General features: G+C 36.7%; 1 non-coding gene across 1 annotated transcript; it reads right to left on the bottom strand.

Annotated features, from left to right (window-relative positions):
- Window positions 1–24972: 24972 nt before the first annotated feature.
- LOC118007252 lies at window positions 24973–25114 on the bottom strand. The gene has a single exon (XR_004678351.1). It is a non-coding gene; the product is annotated as a U4 spliceosomal RNA (small nuclear RNA).
- Window positions 25115–26974: the final 1860 nt, after the last annotated feature.

The following is a 26974-nucleotide window of genomic DNA, read 5'->3' as shown; positions in this document are numbered from 1 at the left end:
TTTTTAATTTTTGTTAGTGATTTCATTATTAAAATGGACCTCAAGCATACTGAAGTACTGTCTAGTGTTCCTAAGCACAAAAAGACTGTAATATGCCTTATAGGGAAAATACATGTGTTAGATAAGCTTTATTCAGGCATAAGTTAGAGGGCTGTGGTTGTGAGTTCAATGTTAATGAACAGATAATATATATTAAAATGTCTTGAAACAAAAATACATATAAAATAAGGTTATGTTTTGATCAATTGTTAAAAATAGTGTGACTAGACCTTCAGGGACCTAACCCTGCATTTCCCCTAAGAACAATGGTTCATTATTGGATGTTCACAGAGACTTTATAGGTCATAACTAGAGTGAATAATAAAAATCAACTATACATGATAGTATAGTTACAGAATCTTAAAAAGAGTATGCATATGGTAACAAAAACATATTTCAGGAGGTCTTTTTCCTACAAAAGGTAAAGAACTAATAGGACTCATTTTTGATTCTCTGCCACATAATTTATATACATTACATATCTTTACCTTATATTACATTTATTATCTCGTTAAATCTTTATAAATTCAGTAAGATATAAGAATTATAATTCACATTATACAGCTGAAGAAAGGGATTCATGGTATCACTTGTGTAAAATCACCACTGTTGGGGCCAAGATTTTAATTCTTGTCTCTGAATCTTGTCTCTATGATGTATATCAGGCACATGGCCATTCCACTCATTCTCTTGGACATGTCCTTGACATACCCATAGATACAAATACTATGATAATTATCTATAGTAGGTTAATGGGAAAATGGTAATGAGCAAAGAATGAGTGTGACCAGGATAAACAGGCAATCCAAGCTGGGGGCCTACCCCCATCCCATGCATAAGGAAGCTGTGAAGTCACATTTATGACTGGTTTAAAATCACTTATAAACTCACGTGAGGCTGGCTTTCCTAGCCATGGGGTTTGAGTGGCTGGGAGAGGTAGGTCAGTAGCCATTTCTCAGGGAGGGCCTGAATTACGGCTTTATGGAGCCCTGTCTGAACATGATGCTAGCCAATGACCAGAAATTTGAAGAATAGTTTTTCTTGGCATCCCACAGTTAAGTACATGACAAAGGGAAGCATAGCCCCCAGTCGAAACTTTGTTGATATTTAGCACAGGTGATAATCAAGAAATCCTAATAAAAATCTGGTTATAAAGTAAGGCTTTGCAGGAAGACAGATAGTTGGTGACTATATGCAATGGGCAATTCAGACACTCTGTGAGCCAGGCCACTTTCAATACAAACCTACTGGTCAGAATAAATATTCACCCAACACTCAATCAGGCTTGATCAGGAATTGTATACAAAATGCACAGCAAGACTAAGCCTGTGTTCAAAGTCTTTGAAACTCATAGATGGAAAGTGCACAAATGAAAAATGGTGAAATATTGCTTAAATTGGATGTGTATCAACTGTGCCTCCAAGCTAAAAAATAGAATCATGAATTTGTTTCCATAAGTATAACAGGACATCTGATAATCCTTGTTCTATCTCTCAGTGAACATATTCTAAAAAGTCATTTGGTCTTGTGCCAAAAAGAAATTATAAAAATATAATGGGCCTCCTTGAGCCATGAATTATCCTGAAATTCATAGCATTCTAGAACAGGCCAGATGACTGAAAAGGTTATTGAGATAAAACTATCTCATAACTTACAACATAACACACATGATATATATTATTTTTGTATCAAGACCCATATTTTATGAGTTAAGTTAAAAACAGCATTACTAATTACCAATATTGAGTAAAGAAGGGGGAAAAAATCACATTGTGAATGATTGACCAAAGAGCCTATCTCACTACTGATTCTCTCCATTGTTTTCCTGTCCATGTGACTCGTGTAACATTTATAAAGCAGACCTAGGTTTTCCCCAAAAGTCTCGAAAACATTGAAGAGTGCTTTCTAAATGAAAAAATGAAATATAACGAAAATAATTATTTCCTGCTCCTCTGAGTGAAGAACAGAATTGAGTAGTTATGCTGTGTTGCTGCTTTTCTCTCTACTAAAGGTTGTTGGGGTCACACTGGACCATATCCCATATTCTAGCCTTTGACTGGAGGCCCCTCACATGCATGTTCAGTTTCCCATCCCTCCAGAATTGTTTGTAATGTGGCAACTTCTCACATGCAAAAGTAAAATTAATAAACCTATGTTATTCTTTGTTTGGGGGTGGAGGGTTAAACACATACACAAGAAGAGATTACAGTATGCAAATTCTCAGCTGCCAACACAGCACAGATGGGCTTCGGAACAGAGAATGATGCAGATCGGCAGGACCGGAGCAATCTGTGGGAAGTTTGGGCAGAAGATCTGATGCATGAGACAGTAAAGGGCTATTGAGTGCTCCGTGATAGATGTGCTTCTTCCCTCACCCGCATGCCCTTGAATAAAGACATTTTGATCTCCAAGGCTAACCTGAAAAACATAATTTAATATAGTTTTGAAAGAAGAGCCCTACTATACAAACAGTGGCTCACAATGTTAAAACATATCAGCCAAAATATCAAAGGGCTTTCATTTTTCACTCAATTCTTTGTCCTGTGTATTTGGTGTCTCCATTTAATGAAATATTTAAATCCTTTGAAAGATATGGGCCCGCTGTGTTAAGTCTATCATTGCATATGGGAATACCACCTTTGAGAAGAGTGACACACACAGAAAAACCTGTTAACCGGTTTGGTTTGTGTTCTATCCTGCCCCATCTCTACATTTATCCCCAAATTGCAGTTCACACTTTCTTCTTTCCATTTCTTTATCTTCTTTCTGCTGCCTTTCACTCTATTGCTCATTTTCCTATGCTCACTTCACTTAGGAAGAAAGCAAGCACAAGCAGGGCAAGGAGCCTGATGTGGGGCTCGATCCCAGGAGCCTGATGTGGGGCTCGATCCCAGGACCCTGGGATCATGACCTGAGCCGAAGGCAGACGCTTAACTGACTGAGACACCCAGGCGTCCCTCAGTTCACTTTTCTAACTTAGGTCTTAGCTTTTTGTTAGCTAGTGAAATCACTAACCAGCCTTTAGTTCTGAGAACCTAAATCTACAAACAGATAACAGCCAGACCATCTATAAAAATAGAACTCTGACCCCTAATCAGCAGCAATCAGTCCAGGAAACCAAACCACAATTCCTATAGCATTTGACTCCATACGGTCAAGACTTGATTAATGACTGACAGCCTCTGTAATGTTTGTCCCTGCTTCCAGTTTAGGACCAACTGGAGAAAGCCAAGTATGCTCTTCTAATCAGTCTCCTAGGACACCCTGTTGTAGTTAGCTGGCCTCCAGCTTCCCCACACCAGCAGCCTCCAATCAGGGAACACCTAAAGCCTTCCCTTTCTCCCACTGGAAAGCTTTCCCACTTTTCTGCCTGCTTTTGCATCTCTACCAAAATGCAAGTGAAAATGGCTGACCCTTTGGCTATTGCAAGACTGAATAAATAGCCTTTGCTTTTCTCATTTGGGTGGATTTCATTTATTTCCACGGTTCTTTCATTCTGTGAACTTAACAACTGCAGAATTTTTTTGAATAAACACCATGGCATTGGCTTTTCCGGAGTCATCAGCTCTCCAGGTCCTCCCTCAATTCCCCACTGGACCCAGAAGCAGACTGTCCTTTAGGTGGCTTTAGAGAGGGATGGGCCTGTTTTGTTTTTTGTTTTTTTCCACCTATATGTTTTTATTTGACTGAAAGATGATGAAATATTATTTAAACTGGAAGTACATCAATTGTGACTCCACAGTGAAGAAATAAAATCATAAATTTGTTTCCCTAAGTATACTAGGACATCTAATAATCTTTGTTATACTTATTGATGAACATATTCTGAAAAGTCATTTGGACTTGTGCCAAATAGAAACTATAAAAATATAATGGGCATTTTGTCTAAAACTGTTATGTAAAGCCTTGGAGTTTTCCAGTTCAGTGCTTTCCATTCTATTCACGTTTTTGTTGAAATAAAATGTAAAAAAATAAATAAAATAACCTTGTACATGCATATTAGAACTTCTAACAGGTAAGGGTTTCCATGGATACTTTTATGCAGCTAGAGAGTTGTGTGTGGAGAAAGGCATTCATTTCTAGTTCTAAGAGAATCTGTTCTGATAAAGAACTCCTGCCAATCATTTCATATGTCTTGACTTTCTAAAAGAATAAAAATAATATATATCATGTGTGTTATGTTGTAAGTTATGAGATAGTTTTATCTCAATAACCTTTTCAGTCATCTGGCCTGTTCTAGAATGTCTTGGAATTTTGTAGAAGCTTGAAAAATCTGTGAAGGTTTTGGAAGCAAATTTTAAATAGTTTAGAGTATTGCTTTCTAGATCTGTAAAATGCCTTTTCCTCCTCCTTTTTCTTTTTGGCATTTAAGCAATTTAAATTACCTAATTATCAATGTTAGAACAAAGGTTTTTCTTTCACTTAAAATAGGTTTTGGAGCTGTTTATTTTCAAGAGTCTTTGAATTTTTTTTGAGAAATGTGTCAAAAAATGCAGGATTTCAGAACATGGGATTGCTAGCTTAAATTTTAAGCCATATAATTTTATGAGGAGCTGGATGAGGTTCTGTGACACTTTAATGAGTGACGCTATTCTAAACAACATGTTTTAAATACACCATTGTTTTACACTGACATGTGCCTAAGCAATTGTAAATTGTGGGCATGGCACCTACCACTGTTTTTAAATAATCTGAAAAATAATTTGATTTTATTCTGATTTAAGAGCTGACTCTCAGATATCTTCTATTTTTACTAGTTAACGTGAGCTCTGGATTGCCCCAAAGTATAAATCATGGCCAAAATAGTAAAAGGAAGAGGCAATCGAAATATCACTCAGCTCCAGAGGCATCTGGGTGGCTCAGTCGTTGGGCGTCTGCCTTCAACTCAGGTCATGATCCCGGGGTCCTGGGATGGAGCCCTGCATCAGGCTCCCTGCTCCGCGAGAAGCCTGCTTCTCCCTCTCCCACTCCCCCTGCTTGTGTTCCCTCTCTCACTGTTTCTCTCTGTCAAAAAATAAAAATAAAATCTTTAAAAAAAAAAATTACTCAGCTCCCAAATTGCCCAAATAATACATTTTTACAACAAAATTTTTGTGATTTGTGTTTTGAAGACCCCAGTTACAGAAGCTTTTTCATTGAAAGCAATATTGCTGTGGCACATTACACTATTATAACTTGAGATGAATGGCTGTCAAAAATGTAAGTTAAATAATATGAGAGGAAATAGAGGTGCAAACTATATTTAGCACTAACATTGGGCTTGGCCTTGGCTTAATCAAGATGACATCTTAATGATTACCAGGGATATTTTTGTTAGGAGATGATTCCTTAGAATATAATTCATTATAGTATTGTGCACTGTTAGAAAGGGGCAGGCTTTCAAAACCTACTTTAAATAATTGGTATTTTATGATATGTGTCCACTATGCTATTAAGACTACACACAGATTATTGCAGTATTTATGTTCAGCATTGAATTATGTAAGCTTCTAGCTTGAGGTATCATAAATTTGTTTTTCTGATCATTTTTATCAATAATATAAAATATCCTAGTTCTGTATCTTCTTCCTCTGTTACATCATTGGAAATTGGCATTTTCTAAAGGTAATTATGAATTATCTTCTTGAATTTATGCTCTGTGTTAAGAACTTGTCTAGTAGCTTTAACTGCAATCATTTCACCTCAAAAATCTACATAACCGCCCCCCACCCAACCCCCCGACTTCTAAACCACCATTTTCTACCCAGGCTTTTTTCCCGAGTTTCAGATGAAAGTATTAACTGCTTACTTGAGAGTTCTGTCTGTATATGCATCTTGAACCAAATATGTTTCGCATCAAATTCAGCAGCTTCCCTCAAAATCTATTTTTCCTCCCATGGATGGACCTGAGCACAATGCTGGCTTATGGTTTCTACTTCACTGCTTACTTCTTGGGCTGAAGTCCTGTGAGCTTTGTGTTCCAAGGTCCTCTCAAACCTGTCCTTTTTTTCCAGTCCCATTACCACCGCTTTAATCCGAACACTCATTGTCATTTCACTGAATTGTTTGAGTATCTCCTGATGGATTTCCTAGACTTCAGGTCTGCCTTCCAGAATGCATTCATGGCAACCAAAATAATCCTTTTACAGCACAAGTCTAATCAAGCCAGGTTTTTTTCCCCTTAAAATTGCTAACTTTGACAAAGATCAAATTCCTTAGAATATTATATGGAGTTCGTTATGGCCTGGCCATAGTGATGCTAGCCTTTGAAATTTAATCTCCAGAAACTTCCTTCTCCATATAAAATTCTCTCTGGCCTGCTATGCTCCATTACACTTCCTTCTTTCATGCTTCAAAACTTTAGCTCTTTCTATTCCTTTTACCTAGAATATCCTTTCAACCTACCTCACCCTCGTACTTTCCCCCAATATTCACCCATCAAACTCCCCCTAATCATTAAGAGGCAATGTTAGCAAAACTTCTTCTGTGAAGAACACCGGATCTACTGCATTTTGTCCCATACTCCCAACAGAGTAAGAGATCCTGTACTCTGCACTTCAGTTATCTGTCATGCATTCCTCCAGTGCAGCAGGTGTTCTGTTGGACTACAAGTATTTTGGGTTATGTCTGTTTCTCCACACCAAGCTCAGATCATTTTAATGAGTTGACCCTGGAGTCAAGGTCATGAGACTTGAGCATGAGGACACGTTTTGTCAATCCTTTGGTGGAAAAATTACAAGCTGCCAGTTTTAAGCTTTAAAATGAGGGACCTGGATCAGATGACACCTAAATCCCTCCCCACCTTAATATTTTACAATTCTTGGGTTTCCAAAGAGCATCCAGGATATGTATGTGTAATAGCATATTTTTTTAAAAGATTTTATTTATTTATTTGACAGAGAGAGAACACAAGTAGGTAGAGTGGTAGACAGAGGGAGAAGGAGAAGCAGGCTTCCTGCCGAGCAGGGAGCCTGATGTGGGGCTCGATCCCAGGACCTTGGGATCATGACCTGAGCCGAAGGCAGACGCTTAACGACTGAGCCACCCAGGCACCCTTGTGATAGCATATTTTTAACGTATTTTTAGAACACCAACTCTATGCCTGGAACTGTGCCAGACTTTGAAAGATAGTCTACATTTGTCTTCGTGGTTTGTAAGAAGTAGGCCTACTTAGAGATACCTTTTATAGATTTAAATTACAGAATAGTAAAATGTAGGAGAAAAATAATAAACTATAAGAAATACATGTTTTAATAATTGAAAATGTAACAAACTGTTTCATATGGTGTAAGTCAAAAAGTCAAGATATTTGCTCAGATGCTTTCATCAACTAGGAAAATGTTTGCAGAAATCCATGAGTTTTAATAGAGCAAGTCTGTTATTTGTCATGACAAGATGCCTAAAGAAATCTAAACAATTAACTTAAGTACTATGTAAAAGTCTGTCTTTTTAGATTTTTATGAAGACATGCATGTGTGTGTGGTGTAGGTAAGTCTCATATTTCAAATCTATACAATTCACTCATTTAGTTTGTTTTGGTAAATAATACATTTATTTAACAAGCACATTTTACCTCTACTTTCTGCACAGTATTATGCTGACACTATGGTTATAAAGGGTCACATGAGGCTCTCAAATCCAAACTCAGCAAAAAGGAGGTGCAGGTCCATGAAGGATCTCTCCCCACTCCTGTTCCTAGTTTTTCCAAGAACCAGGGAAAAACCAGCAGTGATAATATTTAACACGTTGCATTTGCAGTGTGCCAAGTATTTTAACCTAATATCAATTCAATAACTTGAGGATCAATTTTTTCACAATGACTTCTTTAGGACTTCTTAGCTCCAGTAGAGTTAGTAATCTTTCATTTTGCACATCCTTAGTTTGTTGTGCATATCTCTAGTGGAGCATCTATCCAATGGGTAGGTATCATTATTTTCCTTGTTTTACAGAAGAGAAAACCAGGAGACAGAAATAGTAAATAAGTTGAGTAAGCTAACACAGCTGGGTTGTGGTACCACTGGAATTTAGGCCCAGGGAATTGAACACCCAAGTCAGTGCTTCTAAATACCACCTAGTTTTTATCCTGAGGGAATTAGACCAAAGAAATATAAAAGGACACATTCAGCTTTGAGAGTGAGTTAGAGTCTATAAAGAGATGAAAGGTTTGTCTTGAAGATGTTGAGATTTATGGGCCAATTAGATGAATGCAATTGAGCCTCATGTCTTTTCATTACCAACCCATGAAACTGCTCCTCGTTTCTGAGCTAAAGTGCCTGCTACTGGCATCTGAGATCCTGAAAATGGATCAAGTCCCTCTGCTGGGATTCATTTCAGCACAGGAATGGATCCTCCTCTTGTGGTGAATGTGAATACTCTTAACAAACCCTGGTGAGTTGCCCTGGGGGAGAACACAATCTAGCAGAGAAAACCAAGAGAATGTGTATGAAAGTTTAACCATAATGTAGATTTAAATACCAATGCAGTTAAGAACCAGTGAGTGCCACCATAGACAATAGGCAATGCATTGTCTACTATGTAGAGAGGGAGAAATCTTTTTGTAGTTTTGCAGTCTTGAAGGAAGTAGAGCCATGGGCGCAGCCTTGAAAATTTGGTGAATTTCACTAATTTCAGAGCAGAGAGGGAACATTCCTGGTGAAAGTAACAATGAGAGCAAAGGAATGGCATAAGAAATGTGCTTTCATTCTCAAAGGAGGATCCTGGAATATCATGAAAACAGGTTGGATTACAGTGGTGACAGTACAGTCAGGAAAGGTTTGAGGCTAGGTACAAGTTTTGAAATGAAAAGGTAGAGCTCTCAGTGATTCCTAACTTGTGGAACTAATTAAAACATTCTCAAACCAGGGAACATATGTATATGTATATATGTGTGTGTGTATATACACCAAATCTTTATCCATTCATCTATTAATGGACTCTTGGGCTACTTCCATAATTTGGCTATTGTAAATAATGCTGCAATAAACACAAGGGTGCATGCATCCCTTTAAATTAGTGCTTTTGTATTCTTTGGATAAATATCCACCTATGGAATTATTGGATCATATGGCAATTCTATTTTTAATTTTTTAATTCTTTTTTTAATTTTTTGAGGAAACTCCATACTATTTTCACAGTAGCTGCACCAGTTTGCATTCCCACTAACAGTGCACGAGGGTTCCTTTTTCTCCACATCCTTGCCAACACTTGTTTGTGTTGTTGATTTCAGCCATTCTGACAGGTATGAGATGATACTCATTATGGTTTTGATTGGCATTTCCCTGATGAGTGGTGTTGAGCATTTTTTTCATGCGTCTGTTGGCCATCTGTATGTCTTCTGTGGAGAAATATCTCTTTTGAGTTTTCTCCCATTTTTTAATTGGACTATTTGTGGTTTTTTGGTGTTGTACAAGTTTTTATATATTTTGGATACTAACCCCTTATCAAATATGTCATTTGCAGATATCTTCTCCCATTCTTAGTTTGCCTTTTAGTTTTGTTGATTGTTTCCTTTGCTGTGCAGAAGCTTTTTATTTTGATGCAGTCCCAATAGTTTATTTTTGCTTTTGTTTTCTTTGCCCCAGGAGGCCTATCTAGAAAAATACATTACAGAGGATATCAGAGAAATTACTACCTGTGCTCTCTTCTAGGATTTTTATGGTTTCAAGTCTGACATTTAGTTCTTTAATACATTTTGAGTTTACTTTTGTGTATGGTGTAGGACAGTGGTCCAATTACATTATCTTGCATGTTACTGTCCAGTTTTCCCAACACCATCTGTTGAAGGGATGATCTTTTTTCCCATTGCATATTCTTGCCTCCTTTGTTGAAAATTAATTGACCATATAATTGTGGATTTCTGGGGCTCTATTCTCTTCCATTGTCCTATGTGTCTATTTTTGTGCCAATCCATACTGTTTTTATTACCATAGCTTTATAGTATATCTTTAAATCTAGGATTGTGATACCTCCAGTTTTCTTCATTTTCAAGATTGCTTTGGCTATACAGCATCTTTTGTGGTTCCATACAAATTTTAGGATTATTTATTCTAAGTTCTGTAAAAAACACTTCATATTTTGATAGAGATTGCAGTAAATCTGAGATTGCTTGGAGCAGTATGGACATTTTAACAATATTTGTTCTTCCAATCCATGAGCATGGAATATTCTTCCATTTGTTTGTGTCATCTTAAATTTCTTTCAGTGTTCAATCAGTGTTTAATAGTTATTAGAATACAGGTCTTTCATCTACTTTGTTAAATTTATTGCTAGTTATTATTTTTGGTGCATTTGTAAATGGGATTGTTTTCTTAATATCTCTTTCTGCTATTTTATTATTACTGTATAGAAACACAACAGATTTTTGTATATTGATATTGCATCCAACAACCTTACTGAATTCATTGATCATTTCTAGTGGCTTTTTGGTGGAGTCTTAAGAGTTTTCTATATTTAGTATCATGTCATTTGCAAATAGTGAAAGTTTTATTTCTTCTTTACCAGTTTGGATGCCTTTTTTTTTTTTCTTGTCTTGATTGCTGTGGTTAGAACTTCTAGTACTATGTTGAAGAAAAGTGGTGAGGGTGGACATCTTCGTCTTGTTCCTAATCTTAGTGGAAACGCCTTCAGTCTCTCCCCATTGAGTAGGATGTCAGCTGTGGGTTTTTCATATATGGCCTTTCTTATGTCGAGGTGTGTTCCTTCTAAACCCATTTTGTTGAAGGCTTTTATCATGAATGGACATTGGACTTTGTCAAATGCTTTTTTCTGCATCTATTGAAATCATATTTTTTTCTCTTATTGATGTGATGTATAATGTTGATTGATTTGTGAATATTGAACCACCTTTGCATCCCAGGAATAAATCCCACTTGATCTTGGTGAATGATTTTTTTTAATGTATTGTTGAATTTGGCTTGCTAATATTTTGTTGAGGATTTTTGCATCTATGTTTATCAGAGGTACTGAATTGTAGTTCTGTGGGGGTCTTTTTGTTTGTTTGTTTGTTTTTGTAGTCTTTACCTGGTTTTGGTGTGAGTAGTGCCAGCTTCATAGAATAAATTTGGATCTTTAAATGTTTGGTAGAATTTACCTGTGAAGCTGCCTGGACTTTTGTTGTTGGGAGTTTTTTTTTATTACTGATTCAATTTTATTATTGATAATAGGTCTGTTCAAATTTTCTATTTCTTCCTGGTTCAGTTTTGGGAGGTTATATGTTTCTAGGAATTTATCCATTTCTTCTAGGTTGTCCAGTTTGTTGGCATATAATTTTCCATAATGTTCTCTTATAATCCTTTGCATTTCTGTGGTGTTGGTTGTTATTTCTCCTCTTTCATTCCTGATTATGTTTATTTGAGTCTTTTCTTTTTTTTGATGAGTCTGGCTAAAGGTTTATCAATTTTGTTGATCTTTTTAAAGAACCAGCTGTTGATTTCATTGATCTGTTTTCTTTTTTTTAGTTTCTATTTCATTTATTTCTGCTCTAATCTTCATTATTTCCTTCCTTCTACTGGTATAGGAGTTTTGTTTGTTCTTTTTCTAGCTCCTTTAGGTGTAAGGTTAGGTTGTTTGATATTTTTCTTCTTGAGGAAGGCCTGTATTGCTATAAACGTCCCTCTTAGAACAGCTTTTGCTGTATCACAAAGACTGTGGACTATTGTGTTTTCGTTTTCATTTGTCTCCATTTATTTTTTGATTTCCTCTTTGATTTCTTGGTTGACGCATTCGTTGTTTAGTAGCATGTTATTTAGTCTCCATGTGTTTGTATTCCTTCCACATATATCTTATGGTTGATTTCTAGTTTCATAGCGTTGTGGTCAGAAAAGATGCAAGGTATGACTTCAATCATTTTGATCATTGTGATCTATTCTGGAGAATGTTCCACATGCACCTGAAAAGAATGTGTATTCTGCAGTTTTAGGATGGAATGTTCTGAATATATCTGTTAGATCCATCTGTTCCAATGTGTCAAAGCCATCTTATATTCAGATAATCTATCCATTGATATATGTGTAGTATTACCATCCCCTACTGTTATTGTATTACTATTGATTACTTCTTTATGTTTGTTATTAGAAACTTTATGTATTTTGGTGCTTCCATGATGGGTACATAAATATTTACAATTGTTATATCTTCTTGTTGGTTTGCCCCCTTAATGATTACATAGAGTCCTTCTTTGTCTCATATTATAGTCTTTGTTTTAAAGTTTATTTTGTCTGATATAAGTATTTCTATCCCAGCTTTCTTTTAACTTCTATTAGCATGATAAATATCTTTTCATCCCTTCACATTCAATCTGCAGGTATCTTTAGGTCTAAAGTGGGTCTCTTGTAGGCAGCATATAGATGGGTCTTACTTTTTTATTCATTCCATCCTCTTATTTTTTTTATTAAAGTATTTAGTCCACTTACATTCAAAGTAATTGTTGATAGGTATGTACTTATTGTCATTTTGTTATTTGTTTTATTTTGGTTTTGTAGTTCTTCTCTGTTCATTTCTTCTCTTACTCTCTTCCTCACTGCTTGCTTTCATTAGTGATATACTTGGATTCCTTTCTCTTTATTCTTTGCATATCTGTTACTGGTTTTTGATTTGTGCTTACCATTGGTTTATTTATAACATCTTCTGCATGTAGCAGTCTGTATTAAGTTGATAGTCACTCAAGTTTGAATGCATTCTAAACGCACTAAATTTTTATTCCTCTCTCCCCCATCTTTTAGGTATATTGTGTCATACTTTACAACCTTTTGTGAATTCCTTGACTGATTTTTTTTTTTAATTAGTTTCAGAGGTAGAATTTAGTGATTCATCTGTTGAATGTAACACCCAATGCTCATTACATCAAGTACCCTCCTTAATGCCCATCACTCAATTATCCCTTCCCCCCATCCACCACCCCTCCAGCCACCCTCAGTTTGTTTCCTAGAGTTCAGCATCTCTTATGGTTTGCCTCCCTCTCAATTTTCATCTTATTTTACTTTTCCTTCCCTTCCCCTGTGTTCTTCTGTCTTGTTCTTAAATTCCACATATGAGTAAAATCATATGGTATTTGTCTTTCTCTGACTTATTTTGCTTAGCATATTATCCTCTAGTTTCATCCATATCATTGCAGTTGGTAAGATTTCATTCTTTTTGATGGCTGAGTAATATTCCATATATATATATAATATCCTTTGGACGAATACCTAGTAGTGAAATTGCTGGGTCGTAGGGTAGTTCTGTTTTTAACTTGTTGAGGAACCTCCATCTGCTTTCCAGAGTGGCTGCACCAAGTTTTCATTCCCACCAACAGTGTAAGAGGGTTCCCCTTTTTCTGCAACCTTACCAACATCTGTTGTTTCCTGACTTGTTCATTTTAGCCAGTCTGACTGGTGTGATGTGGTATCTCACTGTGGTTTTGATTTGTATTTCCCTGATACTGAGTGATGTTGAACATTTTTTTATGTGTCTTAGCCATTTTTATGTGTTCATTGGAGAAATTTCTGTTAATGTCTTCTCCTAATTTCTTGGCTGGATTTTTTTTTGTTTTTTGGGTGTTGAGTTTGACAAGTTCTTTTTTTTTTTTTTTTTTTTTTAAAGATTTTTATTTATTTATTTGAGAGAAAGAGAATGAGAGACAGAGAGCACAAGAGGGAGGAGGGTCAGAGGGAGAAGCAGACTCCCTGCCGAGCAGGGAGCCTGATGCGGGACTCGATCCTGGGACTCCAGGATCATGACCTGAGCCGAAGGCAGTCGCTTAACCAACTGAGCCACCCAGGCGCCCCTGACAAGTTCTTTATAGATTTTGGATACTAGCCCTTTATCTGATAAGACATTTGCAAATACCTTCTCCATTCTGTAGGTTGCCTTTTAGCTTTGTTGACTGTTTCCTTTGCTCTGCAAAAGCTTCTTATCTTAATGAAGTCCTAATAGTCCATTTTTGCTTTTGTTTCTCTTACCTTTGGAGACATGTCTAGCAAGAAGTTGTTGCAGCTGAGGTCAGAGAGGTTGCTGCCTGTGTTCTCCTCTAGGATTTTGATGGATTTCTGCCTCACACATGCAAAGTTTATACTAAAAAATTTAGCTGATAGCCTTATGGGGTTTCCTTTGTATGTGACTTTTCTTTTGCTCTTTTTCAAATTCTCCTTTATCACTAATTTTTTGCCATTTTATTTCTTTTTTAAAGATCTTATTTATTTATTTGACAGAGACAGAGACAGCGAGAGCAGGAACACAAGCAGGGGGAGTGGGAGAGGGAGAAGCAGGCTTCCCCCTAAGCAGGGAGCCCGATGTGGGACTCGATCCCAAGACTCTGGGGATCATGACCTGAACTGAAGGCAGCCGCTTAACGACTGAGCCACCCAGGCGCCCTTTTTTGCCATTTTAATTACTATGTGTCTCGGTGTGGACTTCTCTGGGTTGATTTTGTTGAGAGCTTTCTGTGCCAGTTGAGTCTGGATTTCTGTTTTCTTCCCCAGATTCAGGAAATTTTCAGTTATTCCTTAAATAAATTTCCTACCCACTTTCTTTCTCTTCTCCTTCTGGTATCCTTATAATGTGAATGTTATTATGTTTGATGGTGTTGCTGAATTCACTTAAACTATTCTCATTTTTTATTATTCTTTTTTCTTTCTCCTATTTAGTTTCATTGGTTTCCATTACTCTGTTTATTCTCTCCAATGTATTTTTAATTTCAGTTATTGAGTTCTTCATCTCTTTTATATTTTCTATCTCTTTATTGAGGATCTCACTGAAATCCTCCACTCTGTTCTCAAGTCAGTGAGTAGCTTTATGACCATTACTTTAATACATTTTTTTTAAAGATTTTATTTATTTATTTGACAGACAGAGACACAGTGAGAGAGGGAACACAAGCAGGGGGAGTGGGAGATGGGAAGCAGGCTTCCCGCAGAGCAGGGAGCCCGATATGGGGCTCGATCCCAGGACCCTGAGATCATGACCTGAGCTGAAGGCAGACGCTTAATGACTGAGCCACCCAGGCGCCCCATGACCATTACTTTAAATTCTTTATCAGGCATATTACTTATCTCCATTTTGTTTAGTCTCTTGCTATAATTTTGTCCTATTCTTTCATTTGGAATATATTCCTCTGTCTCCTCATTTTGTCTAACTCTCTGTGTCTGTTTCTATGTGTTAGGAAAGTCGACTACATCTCCTGCTCCTGAAAGTAGCAGATTTATGAAGAAGTCCTGTAGTGCCCTGCAGTGCAGTGTCCCTGGTGCTTCAGGGCTGTCTCCTATGTGTGTTGCATGTACCCTACCATCATGGCTGAGCCACTTTTGCCTTCAGTCCAGTCATCTGCAATGGTTCTCTTTGCCTATTATGGACAGGGTTTGGTATTCTGTGTTAATGGGCCAGTCTGGGGCTGCCTTGGGCTAGAGTTGGGTCAGATCAGGTGTTTACCTGAGCTGCAGTCATACCAAACCTCAGGACACTCTCCCTGTGTTGCCCCCTGAGAAACTTTTGTTGATGGGTAGGACCTGCAGTCAGACCAGTTGTCTGCCCCCAGCCCACTTCTGGGGCTACAGTGGGACCTGGGTGTAGTTATCTTCCCCTCCCCTTGGGGCAGGAGTCACTTTGGAGGGTTGCTGGCCCCTATTGGTGCTGCTTGCACACTGCCACACTAGTCAGGGCTACCTTGGATAGATTCCTGGTGAGGTTGTTTTGAATGGAGTGGATCTGCAGAAGAATGTGGTGGCAGGGCCTTAGTGTTAACAGGATGTGCACTGGTCTGCTGTGAGAGGGGACCTGTAGTCACTTTGGAGAACTGGTGAGGGTAGGTTGGAGGGGATTGGTCCATAGACAAGCAGGTATACTGTTAGCAAGCTAGGTGGAGAATATTCACACTGAGTTGGTTCCCACAGGTATCTGTGTATCTATGCTACGGGCAGGAAGGGAAATGGTGCCTACCACCTCTTTTGCTCTTGCAGAAGTCTCCTAAAGATCCCTGCCCCTCCAGCACATGCTCTGAGATTAGTAAAGGAATTTCCTTCCTGTAAACCTCAGACATTTTTCAAAATGCTGCTTCTAGGCTGTGTCTCAGTGGGGCTGTTTATTATGCTGTCTCTTTAAGGGCAGAGACTCAGTTTCCTATCACCCTCTGGCTCTCCCAGACCCAAGCCTACTGATTTTTAAACTTCCAGGTGTTAAGCCCCACTGATTATAACTACTCACAGTATTAAGCCCCTCTGGTTTTCAAAGCCAAATGTTATAGGGATTTTCTTCCCAGTGTGGGTCTCTTATGTCTGAGGTGTCTGGTGTAGGGTCTGCTCCTTTCCCTTCTCTGTGCCTGTGGTGTCCCTCCCTTCCACAGATAGTCCTACAGGTCTTTCTGTCTCCTGACTCCTCTACCCTTCCTACCCTTTCTGATGTGGCCTTTTTTCTACATTTAGCTGTGGAGAGTCTGTTCTGTTAGTCTTTGGGTCATTCTGGTGGTTATTTACACTGATGTGAGTGTTAGCTAGATGTATCCATGGGACAAAGTGAGCTTAGGATCCTTTTCTTCCGCCATCTTCTTCAGAAGTCACTGCCACACATTTTTAAAAGGTATTTTGCACATTGAAACAAATTCAAACCATGGAAGAAAAGACAAAATTTTTAAAATCATTCTGAATTCTACCACCAAAAAAATTGCCATTATACACATCTTATATATGTATCCTTCTTTGCTTAGACTGATTGACTGATGTATCTATTTACTTATTTATAATTTGTAGCAAGGTTGTGAGGTACCATGCCATTATTTTTCCTTTCCTCATACTTGGAGAGCTGTGTCCAGACATTTTATTTGTCTGATACTGTGCATCAGTAACTTAGGTAACTTCTCACTATTCTCATTCATTCTCTGTCTGTCTGTCTGTCTCTATGTATCTGTCTCTCTCTGCCCCCCTCTTTCTCACCTTTCCTCTGAGGAACAGTGTGAGGATCTGAATGTGTTCATTTCTGCATTCGGTAGACTTTACCAGGGGGAAGGAGGCAGGGAAAAGGGGCTAAGGTGGAAGGACACCTGGGTTCTAATATCTCTGTTTTGAGATTTGGTTCAATGTCCTAGACCAAGGTTTGCACCCTAGACCAGGTAATGTCCCCATTCCCATAGTGGGTGGGGTGGGAGGGGAGAGGGCTCTTATACTTTAGATCATTTTTCAGATTTGGAGTGTAGCTGTGGGTATTGTATTTCTGAGAGCATCAAGTTTCTTTTTCATTTTCCCTATAATTTCTAGTAGCAATTTCTACCGTGATTCTAAATATATGTATTTATATGTGTGTGTGTGTGTGTATATACACACACACATATGTGTGTGTGTGTGTATTATAGTTTGCTTTTCTGCATATCTGGTGATATTTTGAGTATATCAGGATTTAGTCAATGCACGTCAATCCACAATCCAAACTGACTTCTGGATTTGGGGGCAATTTGAAACTCACTTGGCTGCCTGTCCTCTCCAAAACCCTCCACTTCCCTCCTGAATCTTGTGTTTATTTCCTTGATTATGTTATTGGAGTTTATACAGTTACATTACACTTCTGTCTGGTTTTATTGTTGTTAGAGAAATATACATATGTTGTTAGAGGTGTGTGTGTGTGTGTATTATATATATAATATACTCATTTTGTTAGGTATTGAGGAAGAGAAGTTTATGTAATTTAAATCAGAAGTCTAGAATCTGGTAATAACAGATACCCCTGGAAGTATCAGGAATCTCTCTTCCAACAATTCCATTTATCCAGCTTATTTCTTTTTATGTGCTCTTCTTCTTAACATCAAAAAAGAACAGTAATTCCTCACTTGAGCCACATTTATAATTGGGAAAAGCCTCAGCTAAAGCCCTGATTAGATTCTTAAATCTTCTGACATTTTACTCAATGAAGGGTTTTTCTTCCTTTCTCAAGACTATCTTAGGAAAGACACTAATCTCTCCTAGGATTTTTGAACTAAATCACATTTTTCTGGGGCACACTTTAGAACAAATTGCCCTAACAAAGGTCATGACAGAGTCTCAAGATATAATAAATAGCTGGTTCTGTTACATACTCTAACCACTACATTTAAGGAAATTTAATGTCACTTATTTTTAAAATAATAATAATAATAGGCATAATACAATGATCTAGAATTATCTGAGATAATTTTTAAAAATCATTTTATCCCATGTTGCAGAGCAATTGGAAAAGAATATACTTTATAAGTGAAAAATTTAGAGGATAGTTAATAGTAATTCAAAGGAGCTAAGACAAGCCAAAGATAACTACCAGGTAATTAAGTAAGGATATAGTTATTAATGCCTTTAAATGTAAAAATTAGATATTAGAAACAACCTAAATATTCAACAGTAGTGAAATATTTAAATAAATTTTGAAATGTCCAATTAATGGAATATTATACAGTCATTAATATTTAGGTCTTTAAAGAAGGTTGATTTATATAGTGAAAAACTCACAACATAATGTTAGGTGAAATAAGAGATACAACTATATATATGGGATAACTTCAGTTATGCAAAAATAATCTAGATATCTGCTTGAAAAAGAGGGAATTATATTAACATTTTAGGAGAGTTTATTTCTAGATTATGGACTTTTGGGGTGATTTCTATTTAATGAGCACATATTACTCTTTTTTTTTTTTAAGATTTTATTTATTTATTCATGAGAGAGAGAGAGAGAGAGAAGCAGAGGGAGAAGCAGGCTCCCAAGGAGCAGGGAGCCTGATGCGGGACTCGATCCCAGGATCCTGGGATCATGACCTGAGCCGAAGGCAGACGCTTAACGTCTGAGCCACCCAGGCGCCCAAATCTTAAAAATATTTTTATGTCAACTAAAAATGAAGCAGTAATAAAAGAGTCATATTTATCAGAATAAAGAGACTCAGAAAAAGATTAAGATGCACTTCCAATGCAAAAACTACATTTTGCCAGGAGACCAAGGCTATGAAAAAAAGAATGGAGCCTTTAAGTCCTAGGCATCTCTCTAGATGAAATAAAGATTTTCCTATAACTAGAATGGAACACTAAGGTTTAATTAAAAAGTAATTCAAAATGATTGAGTACTAGTGAATGAAGTTTAAAGTGTCATAAAATTTTATATTTAGTTAAGACTTCAGAGGTCAGTGAATCCACACTCTTGAGAGGTTCCCAAATCCTTTTTTTCAGTACATTTGTTAAATGGTCATCCAGTTTCTCTGTTTCATATACCAGGTTTGAATACCTCTAGTTGACATGTTGCTTATCATGTTTAGAGATGGTCTGCTATATCCCTTCACAATTCTAGGTGTTAGAAAGTTCTCTTCTATGTGGAGTTGGAATTGAATTGGTCATCCCTGTAACTCCCACGTGTCCATTCTTGAAGAGTACCAAGAACAGGTGAGAAGGAATTTTTAATCAGTAAAAATATTGATATATTTTCATAGATAAGGAAGGAGAGAAAATTGGAAGGGTGTATACTCGTGAAGTCAATTTCTTCTTTACAACAGTGTTTCTAATACTTCATGCCCCTTTTTAATCCTCTCTTATTCACCCCAGAATGATTATCTTCAGTTTCATAAGCCAGTTCTTTCTATGACATGGTTTCCAACCCATACCAGTCCAGGGAATACTCCTTTAGAAGCTGTGAAGTTCTATTGACCAATTGGTTAATCTGGGAAGTGTGTTTCCCATCACCCCCTTCCCAGTACAGTTATCAGTTAGAGCAGTTGAAGGAGGAACTGGCATAAGATTCAGAGAGCAGGGGGAAGGTTGTGGTCATTAATTCTGAAGGTCTTAGCAGGAAAATGCAGTGAGGGACAGATGTAGAAGTACTTAGAGGGTTTCAGTTTGTCCTCATTCTCCTCTACTCCATGTCTAGGTCTTTTCCCTGACTGCTGACCTTGCTGTCCAAGAGCAGTCCCCAGCCCACCCCTAGTCATGTAGGGGAAAACACACTCAGGTAGTAATAACATAGAGGCAACAAACAATGTTGCCCTATAAAAGTATAATGTGAACCACATATACAATTTTAAATATTCTAGTAACCACATTTTTAAAAAAGAATAAAATGAAACAGGTCAAATCGAGTTTAATAATATATTTTGTATAACCCAATGTTACTAAAATTTATCATTTCAAAACATAAACAATATAAAAAATGATTAATGAAACAACAAGGAAGCCAGTGTGGTTAAAACACAGTGAGTGAAGTGGAAGGTGTAGTATGGGATGAGTTAAGTCTCTATTCAGATATCTTTCCCATTTACTAAGGAGACATTTTATGTTTTTACACTCTTCAAACTTGTACTTTTTTTTTTTTCCACTTCTATCCAGGAGAAAAAAAATTACTACTTTTTAGAAAACAAAATATATACTCCAGGTAATTATTCAAATTTCCTCCTCCAGATAGAATATGGTGTATATTAACACTCATCCTCATCTTCCAGGTCATCTCTCCTTCTCACTGATTGTTTTTTTCTTCAACAAATATGCTTAACTCTTCCCTCACCCTAAAGCACCTTCTTCTGTCCCTCATCCATTGATCTTAAGCTAGTATACCTGTCTTTGTCCTTCCTTCATTGCAGGTTTCATTAGGGTTTCATAACTGCTATAATCTCATCCTTCCACTGAACCTATTCTTTCCAAGGTCATCTGTGATCCACAAATCTTAAATTCAGCTATTTATTTCACATCTTTATCCTGTTTATCATATCTGTAGCACTTAATGCTGTTGACCATAGTCTCTTTCTTGAATCTCTCAAATCTTCAATGCTGGTCCTAATTCCTCTGATCAATTCTAGATCTTCTTGATTGACTTAGCTTCCTTCACAATCATTTACACATGTTAGCTTGAGTCCTTCCCACATTCTTCTTCTCATGCTCATTCCTCTACTTGAGTGATAAATTCAGCCATAAATTCAATTTTCACTTACTGTAGCCATGAAAATGTACTCCAGTCTCCCGCTACAGGGAACTGAGTTGACTAACAACCCCACCGCTGTCCTTATGGGTCAACTATCACATCTACACTATGGCCGTGCTTTCCCTGGGCTGCTCCCCACTAATGATGGAGTGAGGTGGGATTCTAGTGCAGGGCCATCCCTGTAGCACACAGGACTTCTCTAATAAGTGACTTTGGCTCGAGGACTGCCTTTGGCCTGGAGAAAACTTTCTTAGGACTGCTGTAGTCTGATTCTTCCCTCCCAAATCTTCTTCCCCCTCTCCTTAATCACAGGTGTCAGACCTGCTTTGTGGTCTGAAGGATCTCCCTGCCTTTCTCCTCTTTCTCCTTCATGAGTATTTCCCCTAATAATTCTCTTGCATACTTGATCCTATCTTGGCAGCTACTTCTCAGAGGATTAGATTTAACAAATCTACACACCAAGAACCAATCTCTAAGTCCTCTCAAATTCAACATATCTCATAGTAGATTCCTTATCTTGCCATTACATCCATAACCCTTTCTAGCAAGACCTGCCTTGTGTAATAACACCATCATCCACCCAACTTCTCTCTCCTGCTCATCATCCCCATCTTCCATGGCCTTAGCTCAGGCATTCATTAAACTATTTCAGACTTGTGCTATGTCACTTATGGACAACTGGCTTTTAGTCTTGCTCCTCTCCCATTCTGTCTTCAGGAAAGGCTCTCCACAAACTGGTCCCCCATATCTTTGCCTATTTTAGCACTGTAACTCCTCTCATTTACCCATCACTATAAATTTCCTTGCACTCACCAAATAAATATCCCATACTTGCTCATGGCTACGAGTCTTTGTAGTTGCCAGTTTACCATCTCCTACTGTCTCTGTTGCTTCAATGTCTATACATTTTTCAAGATGCAACTCAAATGTTATTTACTCAGTGAGTCCCCATCCTCAAACCAGCTACCACCACAAAGATAGCATATCTTATATTGGACATAAAAGTGCATTTTGTGTTGGTTACAGAGGCAGAATGGGTTGATGGCAGCCTTAGAAGTGTGTTCAAAGGAATGAGTCTGCCACCAATTGGCTGACTTTCAAGGCATGAGGCTATTACTGACTGGTTGACTTTTATAAGTATATTCACTGAAGCAGCTGTCATTGATTGATTAAAGGAAATTTAAAATCAGTTTTGGTGATTTCTTAGAACCATGGATATGGAACAGTCAGTGATTGATTAGACAGAAATAAAACCATTTCAGGTGGACGTTTTTGTGATGGTTATAGAACAACCAGGTTTTTACTAAGAGTATGAGGGCTTTTTGTTACCCTCAAGTATTATCTCTTACACTCTGATTTCTTACCTACATCTATGAACTTTAGATTCTCTAATATACCCTAGTCTCACCCAATCATAGATACATGCATGCCTTGTTCCTATAATCAATTGATGAGATACAGGAAATGGAAAATAATATAGGGATATCATAATAAATGCCACTAAATAAAAAAATACATTAATGCAAGGAACCCTAAATTGGGGACTATCCATAAGGCTGCTTTTTATTTTCAGACTTATGTAATGTCATATGATCCTTAAGAGATATAACATAGGAACTCATTTTTGTTAAGCCAGCCTTTTTGAAAGTTATTCTAAATGAAGAACCGAGAGCAGAAAAGATAAGTGAACTGACATCTATTTAACTTGTGTTAATCAGTTTTCACATGTTATCAATTAATTTCAAAAATCAAGTAAAGTAGGTGTTTTTATGCTTTTTTTTATTAAAAAATGAGAGCTTCAAGGGGTTAAGTAAATTTTTCATTGTTATGAAGCTTGTAACTGACAAATTTAGAATTTCAATTCAAATATATATTTTTTAAAGATTTTATTTGAGAGAGAGAGAGCATGAACAGGGGGAGGGGCAGTGGGAGAGGGACAAGCAGACTCCCTACTCAGTGGGGAGCCTGATAGAAGGCTTGATCCTAGGACCTGAGCCAAAGTCAGACTCTTAACCAACTGAACCACCCAGGTGCCCCTCAAATGTCTATTTATTTATTTTTTATTTTTTTATTTTTTTAAAAGATTTTATTTATTTATTTGACAGAGAGACATAGTGAGAGAGGGAACACAAGCAGGGGGACTGGTAGAGGGAGAAGCAGGCTTCCCGTGGAGCAGCATCAGGCTCCATCCCAGAACCCTGCGGTCATGACCTGAGCCGAAGGCAGATGCTTAACGACTGAGCCACTCAGGCACCCCTCAAATGTCTATTTAAATAGTCAAAAGAATTTCTCCCTTCTACCACCTTTCCTGCCCCAAGGGAAAATGGAGAACCTCCACTTTGAAGAAATCAGTCTGGAGAGGGAATGCAATGGAAATTGAAGGAAAATCTCAGAGTTTTCCTGACATGGAAAACTAGTTATGCCAAGTTTAGCATAACTAGTTTAAAGTTTAGATTTCTAAACCCCTTCCTCATTGGCTGTTTTTTCATGTTGTTTTTTTTCTTTTTTCTTTTTATGGTGGCTCACAAGATAAAAACTTAAATATTTTTATATTTTAGAAAGCTACCCAATCTTCCCATTTCTGCTGTTCTCACACAAGCATTTGCTGCAAAGAAAGCCATACTACAAGAAAGTGTGGTATAATTAGGTTCTAGTGAGTAATATAAATGGTTATTCCAATATATTCACATTTTTAAAAAGGAGGAGGCTATATGACTCTATGATCCCATCTCTCTACATCATGCATTTTTTTTCAAAAATGACTGAAATAAACATACAGAGCTCTATAAAATATATCAAAATAGGAAAAACAAATACAGCTAGCTTATATTTATTGAGGTTTTCTGGAAGTCGTTTGTGCTACAAAGCATTAACTTAAAACAAGGATAGGGACAGAAATAGAAGAATGGACTTCATAATTTATTTGTTAAAGGCATGCCATAAAATCCTGTTCATTAACTATGGAGAGATCACAAATTTGACTCTAGTTATTTTAAATTCTGTTTAAGTACAAAGATATGATGTTACTCTCAGTAATACAATTATAGTTGATTGATTTTTTTCTCTTACAATTTTTAATTTTTTGTAATTAAATTACAGTGTTACAGTAGTTTCAAGTGTACAATATAATGATTCAACAATTCTATATATTTCTCGGTGCTCATCAATACAAGTGTATTCTTAATCCCCTTTATCTACCTTACCCATCCCTCCATGCACCTCCCCTTTGGCAACCCATAGTTTGTTCTCCATATTTAAGATTCTGTTTTTTGGTCTGTTCCTTTTTTTTGTTTGTTTCTCAAATTCCACATATGAGTGAAATCATATGGTATTTGTCTTTCTCTGACTGACTTAATTCACTTAGCATTATACCCTCTGGGTACATCCATGTTCTTGCAAAGGGAAAGATTTCATTCTTTTTTATGGCTGAATAATCCATTTTATACATGTATATATACCACATATTCATCTATGGACAGACCTTTGGGCTGCTTCCATACCTTGGCTATGTAAATAATGCTGCAATAAACATAATGGTGCATATATCCCTTTGAATTCGTGTTTTCATATTCTTTGGGTAAATACCCAGTAGAGGAAATTACTGGATCATATCATAATTCTATTTTTTGATTAATTAAAAATTTTTAATTATAACATATTACAATTTTAATTGCCAAAGAGAGGAATAAAACATAATGATGACATACTTAAGTATATACAAGTTGAAAATCCAAGTCAGATTTCCAGAAGAAACACTTTTTATTGCTTCTAAGCTAATCAACTAATTTCTTTTGTGAATATTCAAAAATATAACATTGAGTAGTGGCTTTAAAAGTGACCTAATAAAAGACACAATATCTACTTTCATTAAATTGTTTTGTACAGCATCTGCTCAATATCCAGGTATCTTTAGTATTTCATCCTAATTCTGATAATGAGTGATGAAAAATGAATAGCATATTCAATATATTAAATGAATATTCTGTTTTTTTAAACTATTTTATTTATTTTTGCCTAGGTAACATGTAGCACAGAACACACAGTAAAAAAAAAAAAAAAGTTTTTCCTAACCCTTTTTCCAGCACCCTAGTTCTCAATGAAAGGGAAGTAATATTTAATTGATTCATAGTATTAATTGGGAAAAGTTTTCAAGTAGCAATAATCGCACCTCGGATAAACCTCATTGGCTATGATACTGCCACTGCACATATTTTGATTCAAGAAAAGTTCCCTGAAATAAAGGAAGACTTGGATTGGTATATTGAATGTAATATTCATCTTTTATCTCAAAAAATAAATGCAAAATAGTAAACTGTGAGACATCTCCTAGTAAAATCATTGAACTTTAGAAATAAAAGATCCCTCTGGGTTTCCAGGCAAAATCAAAGTCACTTACAAAGGGAAAAAAATAGGATTGGCATCAGACTTCTTGTCAGCAACAATCAAAGCAAGAAGGAGTGCAGCAAACTTCTCTATAAACTTAAAGAAAGAAGGGGTAAATAAAGGATTTTATGTCCAGGGGCACCTGGGTGGCTCAGTTGGGTAAGCGTCTGCCTTCAGCTCGGGTCATGATCCCGGGGTCCTGGAATCGAGCCCCGCATCGGGCTCCCGGCTCAGCGGGAAGCCTGCTTCTCCCTCTCCCACTCCCCCTGCTTGTGTTCCCTCTCTCGCTGTCTCTCTCTTTCTCTCTCTCTGTGTGTCAAATAAATAAATAAAATCTTAATTTAAAAAAAAAAAAAAAGGATTTTATGTCCAGCCTAGCTGTTCTTCAAATATTAAGGCTACCACCTGTGAGTCTTTCCTGAGGAATCTACTAAAGGATGAACTTCATTTAACTAAGAGATGATTAAGGAAACCAGTAAAAGAACTGGTTATGAGGATTAAATATACTTAATTGTAGATCTAAGACTATAACATAGGTGAGAATGAGAGAGAAAAATTAGTATGTAAATATTCCTTGTTCCATCAAAGTAACACATCAAAAAAAATGAGAAGAGAGAATACACTCAATGGATGCAAGGGTAAGAGGTAGAAGTCAAAGGAAATTATTTGAAGTTGACAAAATAGTTGACATGTAACTAAGGAGGAAGGGGACTACAGACATTAAAAGTATTAAAAGAGGTAATTAAAAAATATACATCTTAAAAACTATTACACAATAAAAGAAAAAGTTTAAAAAGCAAAGAAAATAGACTACTTAATGAAAGACACCTAGTAAATATAATTCTGGGTTATAAAAGACCAAACTTATACATTATATTGATCAATGTAAATAGGCTCAATCCATCTATTTAAAAATTTTTTAGATTGGCTTACAAAACCAGAATAGGAATGTTCTACAACCGACTTAATTTTTTCCAAAAATCACTGTCATTCCCCTGCATTTCCCTACCTTGAGCATTTGCCAATATCAGCTTTGTTCCTGTTTATGTTATATACTTGCAAAGTAAGTTTTTAATCCCTCAATCTTACTGTTCCACATTCAGGTCTTATAAAGCAATTTAGCCTTGGATGTTTATTAAAGTAGAGAAAAATGAGCAAATGTTAGTTTTTGAGGGGAAAAAAATCCATCGTATAATACATTTTATTCTTAAATGCTAAGTGGTTCCAAGGTTTCTTTTTCTCTTTCTTACTGAATTGTGTCCGCTTTTAAGACTGAATACAAAAGAACAGAAAAAAATAAACATGTCAGGAAAAGGTATTTATTTGATGAAAATTCTTTTAGAATCTCTCCATTTCCTTGCTGTGTAATCACAAGCAAATCACTAATCCCAACCTCTTCTAAAATTCTGCAGCCTTCCTTCATTGCAGATAATAAAAATTGAGCTATTTTAAAAAGCCATTTTTGAGCAGTATCTAGCACTGCTGCTCACAACCATATCGTACAGAATTTTCACTGGCTTTTAGATGAAATAATATTACCATATGGAAAAATTAGAATATATAGATGGAAAAGAGAAACAATTATTAAACCAGCCAAAAATCTACCACAACACTGTTGCCAGTGTTTCTATATATAGTCATCTGTAGGTTACTCCTAGGGCAGGGAAAAGAAAGCTGCACAGAGCCAGCA

This window comes from Mirounga leonina, unplaced genomic scaffold (genome assembly GCF_011800145.1).
Source record: "Mirounga leonina isolate KUSES-001 unplaced genomic scaffold, KU_Mleo_1.0 Mir_115, whole genome shotgun sequence".
Taxonomy (NCBI): domain Eukaryota; kingdom Metazoa; phylum Chordata; class Mammalia; order Carnivora; family Phocidae; genus Mirounga; species Mirounga leonina.
This window is presented reverse-complemented; position numbering and strand designations above follow the sequence as displayed.